The sequence below is a fragment of the Lissotriton vulgaris genome, chromosome 12 (genome assembly GCF_964263255.1).
Source record: "Lissotriton vulgaris chromosome 12, aLisVul1.2, whole genome shotgun sequence".
NCBI classification, from domain to species: domain Eukaryota; kingdom Metazoa; phylum Chordata; class Amphibia; order Caudata; family Salamandridae; genus Lissotriton; species Lissotriton vulgaris.
In genome coordinates, this window is record NC_141700.1 from 214,539,204 (window position 1) to 214,552,093 (window position 12,890).

A 12,890-nucleotide genomic window follows, 5' to 3' on the forward strand; every position below is an offset into this window, starting at 1 on the left:
CGGGCCCACATACGCACAAGGAATGTTGTCGAATGGACCTTTGGCATCTGGAAAAGTAGATTCAGATGCCTGCACAAGAGTGGAGGTGCAAGGCAGTATACCCCCATCACCTGCTGCAAGATCATAGCTGTATGTGCAATGTTACACAACCTTGCGGTGAAGAAGGGCACTGAGGTGGAGTTGTCTGACTACGAGGACCATGACGACGACGAAGCTGTGCCACTGACACAGCCAGCTGGGGTGTGTACGCCAAGTGATGGCAGATACAGACGTGAGGAGATCACTGAGAACTATTTCTGACTGAGTACAGATGCAAAGACAGCTAAATGTTGATTGGAAAAAACAAATTTTAATAGTGTTGCAACACAGTTACAGCACTGATGTGCAACAAAAAATGGTGTATGGTAAATAAAATAAAGTCCAAGGTTCTGGTTGCCTCACCCGCACTTGCAAGGCTATTTTTTTGCCCGCTTGCCAGACCCACTGGGGTGTCCCTCAGCCCCCTCTGAATGCCCAGCAGCATCAGCGGAGCGCCTGGTGCTCCTCCGTGGCTCAGACGCAGCGCTGGCCGGGCTGCTGCGGCTGCTGCTGTCCCCAGCATCACCCAGGTCCAGGGCAGGATTGGAGGCGGTGTTTGAAATAATCATGGCCTCCATAGCAGTGGTGATCCGGGCCATCCCCCTAGTAAGCTCAGCCGTATGCTGACTAAGGACAGATTCCTGGTTGGCGCTGCGATGGCACAGTTGTGCCGTCGCCGCTGCAAGGCGGCCCATGGCGCGGTTCAGCACCCGGGCATCCCGCCTGCGCACCAGCTCATGCTCCTCCTGTCTGCTAGATGAGTGGGTGATGGCAGTGGTTAGCCTGCCTAACCCTGCTGCCACCTCCTTGTTCGATTCCACGACGGCCTGGAATCCCTTGACCAACTCTCCCATCTGCATGTTGTGCTGCAGGAGCTGGCGTTGGCAGGCCATAGTGGATCTTGCCTGTTGCCTCTGAATCTTCACCATCTGTCCCTCCAGGCCCAGGAATACACTGCCCTCCCGTGCTGGTGCAGCAGTGGTGGTGATGGTACGGCGCCGGGCACTGCTGCTTCCGGCCTGCTGAGTGGGCTGGGGTGCCACTGGTGGGGGTGTGAAGCTGGCCGGTCCCTGAGCCCCTGCTCCCAGGACAGGTTGAACAGGTGGCAAGGCCATGGTTGTGGCAGGAGCTGGTGTAGGCGGAATGGTGTCCCTTGTAGGGGAGTTCTCTGGGGAGAACTGTAAGGGGGGTGTGCTGGCCATTTCTGGGGAGTGCAGTGCATCGAAGTCAATGACCAGGACTCCCTCCATACCTAGCCCTGGGGTGTCTCCTTTCTCCTCCTCCTCCTGGCCAGCCTGGCTGGTGCTCGGCCCTGCGACTGCAGTGTCGGACGGTGCTGCTCCCTCTGATGTGACTGTTGTTCCGCCTGATGGGGCCCCTAGGTACAAAGAAGCATTTGTAAACTGAGTGCCGATGTATTACAGTCAGTACAATTATAGCATTCCACATGTCCTTGCATCTCCTTACACTGTGTCACACTGTTTCCTGTCTTGTGATTCTGCACTGCCATATTTAGCTAACTTCTGCTGACTACATGTACCATGATGCTTGTCTCTTGTATGTTGGTGACAGTACTGTGCTGGGGTTTGCCTATGCATTGTGTCTAATGGGGAGGTGTCTGGTAGGGTGTGTCATGATGCGCATGCTTCTTACCTGTAGCTGTAGCTCTCGCAGAGCTGTCCAGGGTCCCGATTCCACTGACACTCTCCCTCTCAATGGTGCTGGAGACCAGGTCCTCCAGCTCGGTGAGGGGTGGCGCCGGGTTCGTGCCTCCTCCAGTGAGTCCAGCCTGCCTCTGTATCTCAGCCATCTTCCTTTTTGTGAGGCTGCGGATGTCATAGAATCTCTTTTTCAGTTCTTCTACAGACCTGGGGGTGACACCCGCAGCATTCACCTTCTGGGCGATGTCGGCCCAGATCCTCCTCTTGGTGCTGTCTGGCACGTTGAGGGACAGCTTGCCAAACAGCTGGCGGTGCACCCTCACCACCTCCTCGACCAGCACCTGAAGTTCGGTGGTGGTGAACTTCGGCTTCCTCTTCTGGGAGGACTTCTGGCTTCCTGACTGCTCTACCATGTTCTCCAGTTCAGTTGGCAACCTCCTACTCCCACTGCTGCTAACTGTGAGTGTTGAGCTCAGGCTGGCTCTCCAGAAACTTCTTAATTAGCTGCACCTGCCAGGGTTGCCACTCCCTGTTTGGGTGGGGGAGGGGGAGCCACCTCATTGGCTGAATCGGCTTTTGCCGAATCGGCTTTTACCGATTCGGTAATATCCGATTCGGTAAAATCCGATTCGGTATTATCCGATTCGGTAAAAGCCGAATCGGTTCCTTCAATGCATTCCTATGGGCTTTTTCGCCATGGGTGTGTTTTCATGGCTACGAATCTATGATTGCCGAATCAGATTTTACCGAATCGGCTTTTACCGAATCGGTATTCGCCGATTCGGGACTATCCGATTCGGTGGTAGCCGAATCGGTAATTTCCGAATCGTTGTTAGCCGATTCGGTACTTTCCAATTCGGACCGAGCCGATTCGGAACGTACCGATTCTCATTACCGATGCCGACCGATTCGGTATTCATTCGCTTTTTTTTCCCTACATCTCGTTTTCCGATTTCAGAATACCGATTCGGCCCGCCTCGGTATTTTGCATTCGGAAAATCGCGTTTACCTACATCGGGCCCTTTAAGTAGAAGTATTTAGCAAATATTAAGCCCATCAGAGTTATTTTACAATATAAGCAACCTTCAAATGTATTATGCTGTGGTAGGATGGCTTCTAATACTATCACTGTCACAGCAATATGAGGACAGTAGCTCAGCCTTCTGTTGACGATCTTAGTTACCTGTTTTAATATCTCAGGAAACAGTGTGTTTGGAGAAGGCTGTCTATCCAGAGGGACCTGCTTACCTGATGAGGATGTGCTGAGTTAACACATGTAGCAGCTAGGCAGGCATACTTGATCAACAGTGGACAATAAAATGGATTCCCTTGAACATCATTTTGGAGGTCTGCAGAAACTAGAAATTGAGAAGTTCCTGGAGCGAGAAAGCATGGAGGCACTAGGAATAATGTCGTTAGATGATGCACTGGAATGGCTTTTGTAGAAATGCTTCCAGCAATGATACTCTCCCATCAATGTTATTGAGATGGGTTCCAGGAACGCTGCCTGCACTTTTCTTCGCTGCTGGGGAACATCTGCTCCCAGAATACACTGCTGCCATTGAGGAGCTGTCACACGCCTAAAAGCGTGCACCGCCACCCACGACACGGGTTTTAGGAATGTTGTCTGCACTTTTCCTCGCTGCTGGGGGACTTCTGCTCCCAGAATACACTGCTGCCAAGGGAGGAGCTGTCACGCGCTCAAAAGCGTGCACCGCCACCCACGACGTGGGTTCCAGGAACGCTGCCTGCACTTTTCCTCACTGCTGGGGACTTCTGCTACCAGAATACACTGCTGCCAAGGGAGGAGCTGTCATGGGCTTAAAAGCGTGCACGGCCACCCACAACACGGGTTTTAGGAAAGTTGCCTGCACTTTTCCTCGCTGCTGGGGGACTTCTGCTCCTAGAATACACTGCTGCCAAGGGAGGAGCTGTCACAAGCTTAAAAGCGCGCACCGCGAATCAGGACGTGCGCGGGCGGCGCCCAGGTGAAGAAAACAACAAACCTTCTCAGGGGTCCCACTGATACTTGGTTCTTTTAAACCAACAAAGAAGAAATTGGCACAGAAGCTGTAATATAAAATACATATTTATTAAACCTCTGATGAGGGAGACAACGTCACACAGGAGGAGGATCAAAATCAGGAAGACCAGAGATATACTGGGCTGCAGAGACAGAGAATCCCCAGAATCTCAGTGCACAGAGTACCTCCTTAGTAGAATCCTGTTCTGTCCTCCTCAGTAGATTTCTGTCTCCTGACAAGATCACTCCTTCAGATAGCCACTTCTCTGATGAGGTCCACGCTGGAGCGCCATTTGAAGAAAACAACAAACCTTCTCAGGGGTCCCACTGATACTTGGTCCTTTTAAATCAATAAAGAAGAAATTGGCACAGAAGCTGTAATATAAAATACGTATTTATTAAACCTCAAATGAGGGAGACTACGTCACACAGAAGCCTTAGCAAATGAATGAGGCAGCCTAAGGAGTACAGAACACTGGGCCCTTATATATGCTTAGGGTTACATAGTCATCATAAGACCAAGGGGCAGTCCTGGCTCCTGTAAGAATGCAAAATGACTAATATGGGCATACAAGCTCTGCTTGCTTAACAAAGTGGGATGAGCTAACAGTGGCTGTTTTTGGCAAACACATCCTGACATTTACAGACTAGGAACAGTTTCAAGGACAGCTACAAGCTCAACTGAGCATGTGCGAAGGTGGAAGATGTTGAATATAGTTTGTTTCTAGGCAGATTACAAGAGCAGTCAACACTGAGGGAGGACAGAGCACATGGCGAGCATGTGGCAGCACATGGCTAACTAAAATGGCTGCCAGAAATACAAAATGGTTTTCAGCTCATGTTAACAAATCCATCTAATATTTAACAGATGTTTCTTTTAGCATGAGCTAAAGACATTTCTTTGATCCAGTAGGAACATAGAAAATATTTGCACATTAATTTTCATACATTTATCAATATCCTAATTCATTGCTAGGTGGGCATTTTCCATTCTAAACATTTCATTAAGCGGGTACAAGCAGGAATACAAAAGGAACGGAAAATCAGGTCATAATTAACATACAGATTGCAGGAGAGAGTAATGACCACTATTACAAACAGAATTATAATTTTTCTGGTCCTAAGCAAAAGCAAATCCTAAAATCATCTAGTAAACATTTTCAGGGCTCCTATGCATTTCAGTGACTATTCATTTTAATTTCAGAATAGCCAAAGGCACATATCTAATAGAAACATTTTCCAATTGACTGTTACATTTTCATTTTATGAGGGTTAGAACATCAATCATATCTGGGACCAGGAGGACCACACAGGGCCATAAGAATTAGAACGAAGAGCTGCAAAGGGCTGCTTCTACTTGAAAACGGGACATCTACTGGGGTACATTATTCACAAGAAAAAGAAGAAGTCCTTGGGGAAATTGAAGCCGCTGTACAACCAACCAGAGGGAAGTCTTCTCCCTGTGTCTGTTTGAGCCTCACAAGAAGGCTCTTGTTGTTTCCACAGTGGAGCTGCACAACTCGCAACTCAAGAATCACAGCCCCAGTTGCAAGGAAAAAGTCTCTTCTTTCAGGATAGGGCAGTCACCCACCAGGCAAATGCTGTCAGCGAACCAGTCCAGAGTCTCAGGCAGTGAACAAGTTTTCTTCACTTCAATCTAACAGCACCAGAGATATAGCACCTGTACCCTAATCTCAAGTCCTTCCCTAATTCCTGTATTGCTCTGCTGGCGACCTGCTCATTCATTGGGGCCACACATTGCATCCAGTGTACCCAGGAATCTCTTGACCAACAAACAAAGGAGCAAACTTGTATTCACTTTAGGACCAGGATTCAGAGGCCTGATGCTAGGACCTCTGAAGCAACCCTTGTTTCAAAAGGGGTCACCTCAAGCAAAGCCTCCTCGCCATTCTGGTCGGTCCGTGACTTTCAGCTGGGCATCAAATATTTCTCCTTTCTAATATGTGACCCCGTCTTTCGCCCAAGACAGTGGCAGGGGTACACAAAATACTAACACATCTTACCCTTACTCCTACATGTAAATGATTACAATCATAGTCAGCTTCAGTGCTCAGAACTGAGATAGGTGTGACAGATTTGTGGGCTATTTCAATGTTAGAATTGCAGTGCACTCCTATTTTCACTTTTTTGACCAGTATTTTCCAAACTGTAAACTGTATGCGTGCTCCCTGAAATACGTGATCTGCTCCTTATCACGTCAGTAAATACAACATCACAAGTGGAGCGGTACTGCACTCCAATCCAGTCACACAGCTATCGTGATTGTCACACGTTCCTTCTCTATAGCTTTTTCACTTTTGACAATAATTATTCCATGTAATCCAAAACTTTACTTCATGCCGTTTTATTTTCTTTGTTCTTTTTTAACAACTTCTCATGCAGCGGATATGCCCATCCAGGCCTTTTTCTGTGCATGTTAAAAAACATAAAACATCCTGGTTCACGAAGCAATTTCGTGTTATTGTCTGGTGCCTTGGCTGAAAAGGGTCAATCCAGGTGCATGGAGCCTCCTAATACTGGGATCGGAGTCCACTACTCTCAGTGTGTCACATTCTGGAGTGGGGGCACGTGCTTCGTTTCCCCCTCCTCGTAGCCCCGCGGCTGCTTAATTTGTAATCACGGTGGACTCTGGAGTGGGGGGAGTGTTCCGCGTTGTCTCCCTGCCAGACGCCACCTACCACTGGAGGGGTGGTATCAACCAACCCCTACTACAGGCATTATGACTGCCACGGCTGCCGCTTTGAGGCCGGGGCACGGGGCATTGACAATAGAATTGTACAATCTAGCCCGGGTATAATTATACTCTCCCTGGTTATTGACAAACGGCTGCCACCGAGGGAAACTAATTATACCCTTCCTCCTTCTATAACACTCTTTAGGTCCTTGACTCCCCTGTGCAGGTCCCACAGGAGCAGACTGCGGGGCACCTTAGGGACACTCCCAGGGTAAGCCTTTTTGTCCAATCTTCAATTGCTTTTTAATCCATTCCATCATTGTTTTTAACTCGGCTGAGTCTTATAAATAATTCAGTGTGTATGGTGTATTTATAGGGAAATGTGCCTACTTTCTAGAGGAGAATTATACTGATAGTGATCCTTATGTGTTCTCCTCCCTTTTACGTCGCAAATATTGAAGCAGGACCAATTGGCCTGCATTACAGACCAACCAAGCTAGGGTTGTATACAAATTCAATATCTCACTGTGTAGTACTAGTCACCAAGGTCCTGAAGAATTGCTAGATTAGCATGAAACATGTCGACCTCACCAGAGGGTTGTAGATAGTTCTGCCAAATACTTCCGTAGCGCTCTATCTCCCCTCCCACCATTTTAACTAAGGGAGTCAGCCAAGTCAATAAAAATCCTTGTGGACTGACCAACCTTTTTTAATCACCACCACCTCCTCACGACTACACTTTTCTGCCCTCTCACACGCATGCACCATATGGCTGGAACAAAAGATCTCCGCTAAAGAGCCCCTTCGCGGGTGCCCGTCAGACATTGCAGCACCAGTCTGACGAGGAGCAGGACCCATATGATGAAGCATGACACCTAGCTTGCTGGGTGTGTGAGGGTTCTAGTTCCCAAGAGGGGATCCCCCTTCTTTCCTCCCCCTCTTGGCTTTCCCTATACAGTTTTACACTCCCCCTTCTTAGCCCTTCTGGGGAACTTTGTGCTTTATTTTGCTAATCTAAAATAATTAACCTGATTTTTCTAACTTTTTAAAACAGCAGTCTGAAATGCAGGATTTTACCCCGTGTTTAACTGACAAAATCCTGGCTGAGTCAACATTCCTGTCTCTACGTGACCTACAAAAACAACAGCTGTTTGCTCAGCAGCAGTAAAAACACAGCTGGTGGAAAGCTTTTCTTAGTGTTGAAATGTAAGCATAGGGACAGTCTATTTAAAACTGAGGCATTTCAATGCATGTTCTATAATATGTGTTTAGTTCAGCAAAAATATACTCAGATGATGTGTTTGCCTGTTAATATCTAATACAATGTATCTAAGGAAAATGGTGTAACATTTTTATAATTACAATGTTATAACAATTTCGTTTTTGAGGCCTATTTTATTCCTATTCAATGTGAAATCTAATTTTATCTTTTAAGCATTGCCAATTTGTACATGTGCATAGTTGCTTACTCTTATCAATTTTAATAGTAACATGCAGTTATTTGGCATATCATATGGTTCATTTCTGGATTTTTATTTAATTTTTATTTAATATTAATTGAATGACATTTTGCATAACAGACTGATGACCGCAAAAAAACACAAACACACACATTGAGCTCACTCCAGACATATACAGAAGGGGTCATACACTCAGGACACAAAATACAGCGCACTTAAGGCTAGCAATCCTTACACAAAGAGCGCAATCGCTATTTACTTACAGAAGTATCATTAATGTGAAAACCACAACCTACATAGACATTTAAACACACATTTAACCCACAGAACAACACTTAGGACAGAAACAGAGGACAGCCCACAGACTGTACTTAAACCAAACCATTTGTAAATACTAGTTGTAAGACATATTTACAAGAAGAGCTTCTCAATAGTGTTCCAAAAGACTGCAAAAAAAACAACCCAACAGTTTTATTTCCAAGAAGCCAAAATACACTCAATTCACTAGCTTAGGCTGGCAAAACACCAAAAAATCGCTCTGCATTTCTCCATTCATAAAATTGCACAGAAAAGGTTCCTTGTTTGTATTTTGTCATATTTTAATTCCCTGGGGATACAAAATCATCAAGAAAGAAATATGCTTTTACACCTAAACCTATTTAGGCATTGCCTCTAGGGGAGTTGGCTAATTTAATTCACATCTCACTATGGTACCTCCAAAAAGCAACACATTATTTGATGTGTGCTTGAAACAGTCATGCCAAAAATAGTGAAGAATATGCAGTATTATAATCAAAGTAGTGCTTAAGGTACTCTTCGTACGTTGCGCCATTCAAATCTTATACAAAGTAGAGAAAATTCTCCTCATTACCTGCCTACACAAATAGCAATTCGTATATCTATCCCATACAAATCGAAGGTTGGCCAACACAAATCTAAGCCACAGTAAGCGTTACTAAACTACCTTATCAATCCAAGGCATCAAACCAACAGCAAGTGCGGCAGAACGACTCTTACCAAACAAATGGTTGTCCAAATTCTAACTGCGTAGTTCTGAATGACCTAACGGTCTTTTTCAGAATACTCACGCCAAAAAGGTTCTCAGTCAGGGGTGACATCATGTGGAGGATCAAAATCAGGAAGACCAGAAATATACTGGGCTGCAGAGACAGAGAATCCCCAGAATCTCCGTGCACAGAGTACCTCCTTAGTAGAATCCTGTCCTCCTCAGTAGATTTCTGTCTCCTGACAAGATCACTCCCTCAGATAGCCACTTCTCTGATGAGGTCAACGTTGGAGCACCATTTGAAGAAAACAACAAACCTTCTCAGGGGTCCCACTGATACTTGGTCCTTTTAAACCAACAAAGAAGAAATTGGCACAGAAGCTGTAATATAAAATACATATTTATTAAACCTCAAATGAGGGAGACTACGTCACACAGAAGCCTTAGCAAGTGAATGAGGCAGTCTAAGGAGTACAGAACACTGGGGGCTTATATATGCTTAGGGTTACATAGTCATCATAAGACCAAGGGGCCGTCCTGGCTCCTGTAAGAATGCAAAATGACTAATATGGGCATACAAGCTCTGCATGCTCAACAAAGTGGGAGGAGCTAACAGTGGCTGTTTTTGGCAAACACATCCTGACATTTACAGACTAGGAACAGTTGCAAGGACAGCTACAAGCTGAACTGAGCATGTGCGAAGGTGGAAGATGCTGAATATAGTTCATTACTAGGCAGATTGCAAGAGCCGTCAACACTGATGGAGGACAGAGCACATGGCGAACATGTGGCAGCACATGGCTAACTAAAATGGCTGCCAGAAATACAAAATGGCTTTCAGCTCATTCTAACAAATCCGTCCAATTTTTAACACGGGCAAAACCCGGGCCAAGGACGGGCCCCTCCTTGCGGTCTTTGCCTGTCACTGACAGGAACTGGCAGGGCTAGGCCACCCCCTTTTCGCTCCGTGCCCCGGTGTGGACCTAAGTTGGTTCGTGAAGCTTAAGGTACTGTCCTGCTGGTTGATTGCACCTTGGTCCTTTTAATTGTGTTTGCCCTGGGACTTGTGAACTCACGGCTCTTATACACAGCACAAAACCCTCTTCCCCCTTTTACCATCTAAGTAATCTATTACTAGATTTTGTATTGTATTCCTCAAGCTTTTGGAGCCTAGAAGAAGTGGGTCTGACAGGGCCTCTCAGTTATCCCCGCTTAGTTATTATTAGAATATTTGTACCCAAGTCAAATGGGGAAACAGAAGAGAGTGGGGAGGGAAGTGAAGGGCGTTAGACGTGGCACTAGGAAGAAGGCAAAAAACAACGGAAAATTGCTGTAAACAATTGTGTCATGGACCGAATAGACACTCTTATCAGTCATTTTAGAATCAACTCCCCTGAAACACGCTAATAGCAGTTATAATTCTATCCAAAAAGGGAACTTATTGGTGAAGCCTGTGAAGCCTACTATTCCGGACATGTTTTGCAAACCAGGTAAGAAACAAATATCCAACACAAACAATGGGGTGCAGGAACTTAGTGTCACTCTACAGACTGTAATTGAGCATGGTGAGTTTTCTCCAGGTGTAGATCATGTGGCCCACATAGATCCAATAGTTATCTGCACAAACAGAATCCGACCACTTGGAGACTTGCAAAGGCAAAACAGGGATAAAGAGGATTGCCTAAGGCTAGAACAAACTCAAACGATTCCAACCCCACATAAACAAGTTAATGGCCCAGGCTCACATTTAGAATGGCAAACTATGTCCCAAGAAGTTATGTTATGTTATGTTATGTTATGTTATGTTGATTTATTATGCGCACAGATACTCCAGCCAAGGAGCGTCCCGGCGCAGAGACAAGGTAGACCATAACACAACAGGAGAGTAAAAAACATAAAAACAGCTAAAACAGAAATGTTTTTATAGCCCTCCGGAAAGTCAAGAGATCCTCCATCAGACGGATTTCAACAGGAAGAGAGTTCCATGCTGCCGCGGCCTTTACACTGAACGAGCGGCCTCCTCTGCGACTGAGCCTGAATTTGGGGACCACAGCAAGGGCCAAGCCCTGGGAACGGAGGGTACGGGTGGGAACATAGAAGGAGAGACAGCTAGATAAGATTTCCGGGCCTATACCTCTCAGAATCTTAAAGGCAAGGCACAGAACCTTAAAAAGGATGCGCTTCCTTACAGGGAGCCAATGTAGGGAACGAAGGACACCTGCCACCGAGCTGAATCTGGGCAGTCCGACAATCGCCCTCGCCGCAGCATTCTGAACCCGCTGCAGACGGGTTAACTCGGCCTGGTTGGCCCCGGCCAGAAGAGAGCTGGCATAATCCAGGCGGGAGATGATAGTTGCCTGGATCACCAGCTGCCTGGTCGGGGCATCAAAGAACTTGAGAACAGGTCTCAAGCCCCTAAGCAGTCCGAAACAACAGGCCGCAGTTTTTTTGGTGTGCCCTACAAAGGAGAGGCCCACATCCAGACAAACCCCCAGGTTTTTTACCTCCGATACCGGGGTCGGAGTGGGTCCCAGCTCTGGGGGCCACCATTGGTCACCCCACAACTCCACTCCCTTACCGACAACCATCACCTCCGTTTTTGTGGCATTTAGCTGGAGACAGTTGCCTGTCAACCAGCTAGCCACCGCCTTCAGTCCAGACTGAAACCTGGGGGCCTCAATCTCCGCATCCCCGCTGAGAGTAACCGCCAGCTGTGTGTCGTCGGCATATGAGACCAAAGTTAGGCCCCACTGCCTAGCGACATCAGCCAGCGGTCTCACGTAAAGGTTGAACAACGTGGGACTCAGCGAGGACCCTTGCGGAACCCCCATGGCCAGCGGTTGGAAATTGGACTTGAAGGGAGGGATGGCAACACAGAAGGAGCGGTCGTCTAGAAAGGAGCGGAACCATTGCAGTACCTGGCCGCCAATGCCAGTCTCCTCGAGCCGATGCAGGATGATGCTGTGGTCTACCGTGTCAAAGGCGGCGCTAAGGTCTAATAATATAAGCACCGCCGTTTGACCAGCATCCAACCTTGCACGGAGATGTTCCACCATCACAAGTAACGCGGTCTCTGTGCTGTGACCGGCACGAAATCCGTTTTGTGTGGGATCGAGGGCATTGGTCCGTACAAGATGTTCAGACAGGGCCAGATTGACATGGGCCTCTGTAATCTTGGTTGGCCAGGGTAGCAACAAGATGGGGCGATAACTTTCGGGCTTGGACGGGTCCAGAGAGGGCTTTTTGATGATAGGGGACACCACAGCTTGCTTCCACTTAGCTGGAACCACTCCCGTTTCCAAGGAAAGGTTGACAAGGGAACATACAGCTGCACGTCCCATAAAAGCCTGATCTCGGTCGAGAGCAGGCCTTACTGGATCGGATGGAGATCCAGATTTGACTTGCAACGCAAGTTTGTCAAACCCACTGAGACTATTACACTGAGAGCCGAGGTGCAGGCTATGGGCATCATCTAGGTGAGGTTGTTCCAGCTAATGACCTAAGGCGGCTCAAGTGGGTAAGGGTAATAGAGTTGCCCGCCTTACTAGATAATGTCCTGCAGAGCATGGATTATGCTACAAATGAATTAGAGGCCAGTGTAGAGGAAAAAAGAGATCTAGCAAATTCAATAAGCATAAATAATACTTTTTTTAAACTCCTACGCACCTATTTCTTTAAGCAGGGGAAGAACTCAAGGGCACCCGCATTGAAGGAGGGGCAATGGTATAACGCAGATTGTCGGTTGGCACGCCAGGCCCTAGGGGAAGTCAAAAAGAGGATGACCCCATTAAGGTCCGCGAAGCGAGGTCATTCTATAGGGGCACCCAGTCAAAAGCTAAGAAATTATGGGATGATAAAAGATGGCAAGAATTAAGGGACGCCTGTGCCATGAAAAACCCCAAACAATTTAGGAACCTCTACAAATGGTCAAATGGGGGTCAGGCTGAGCGTCCCCAAAATCATGCCT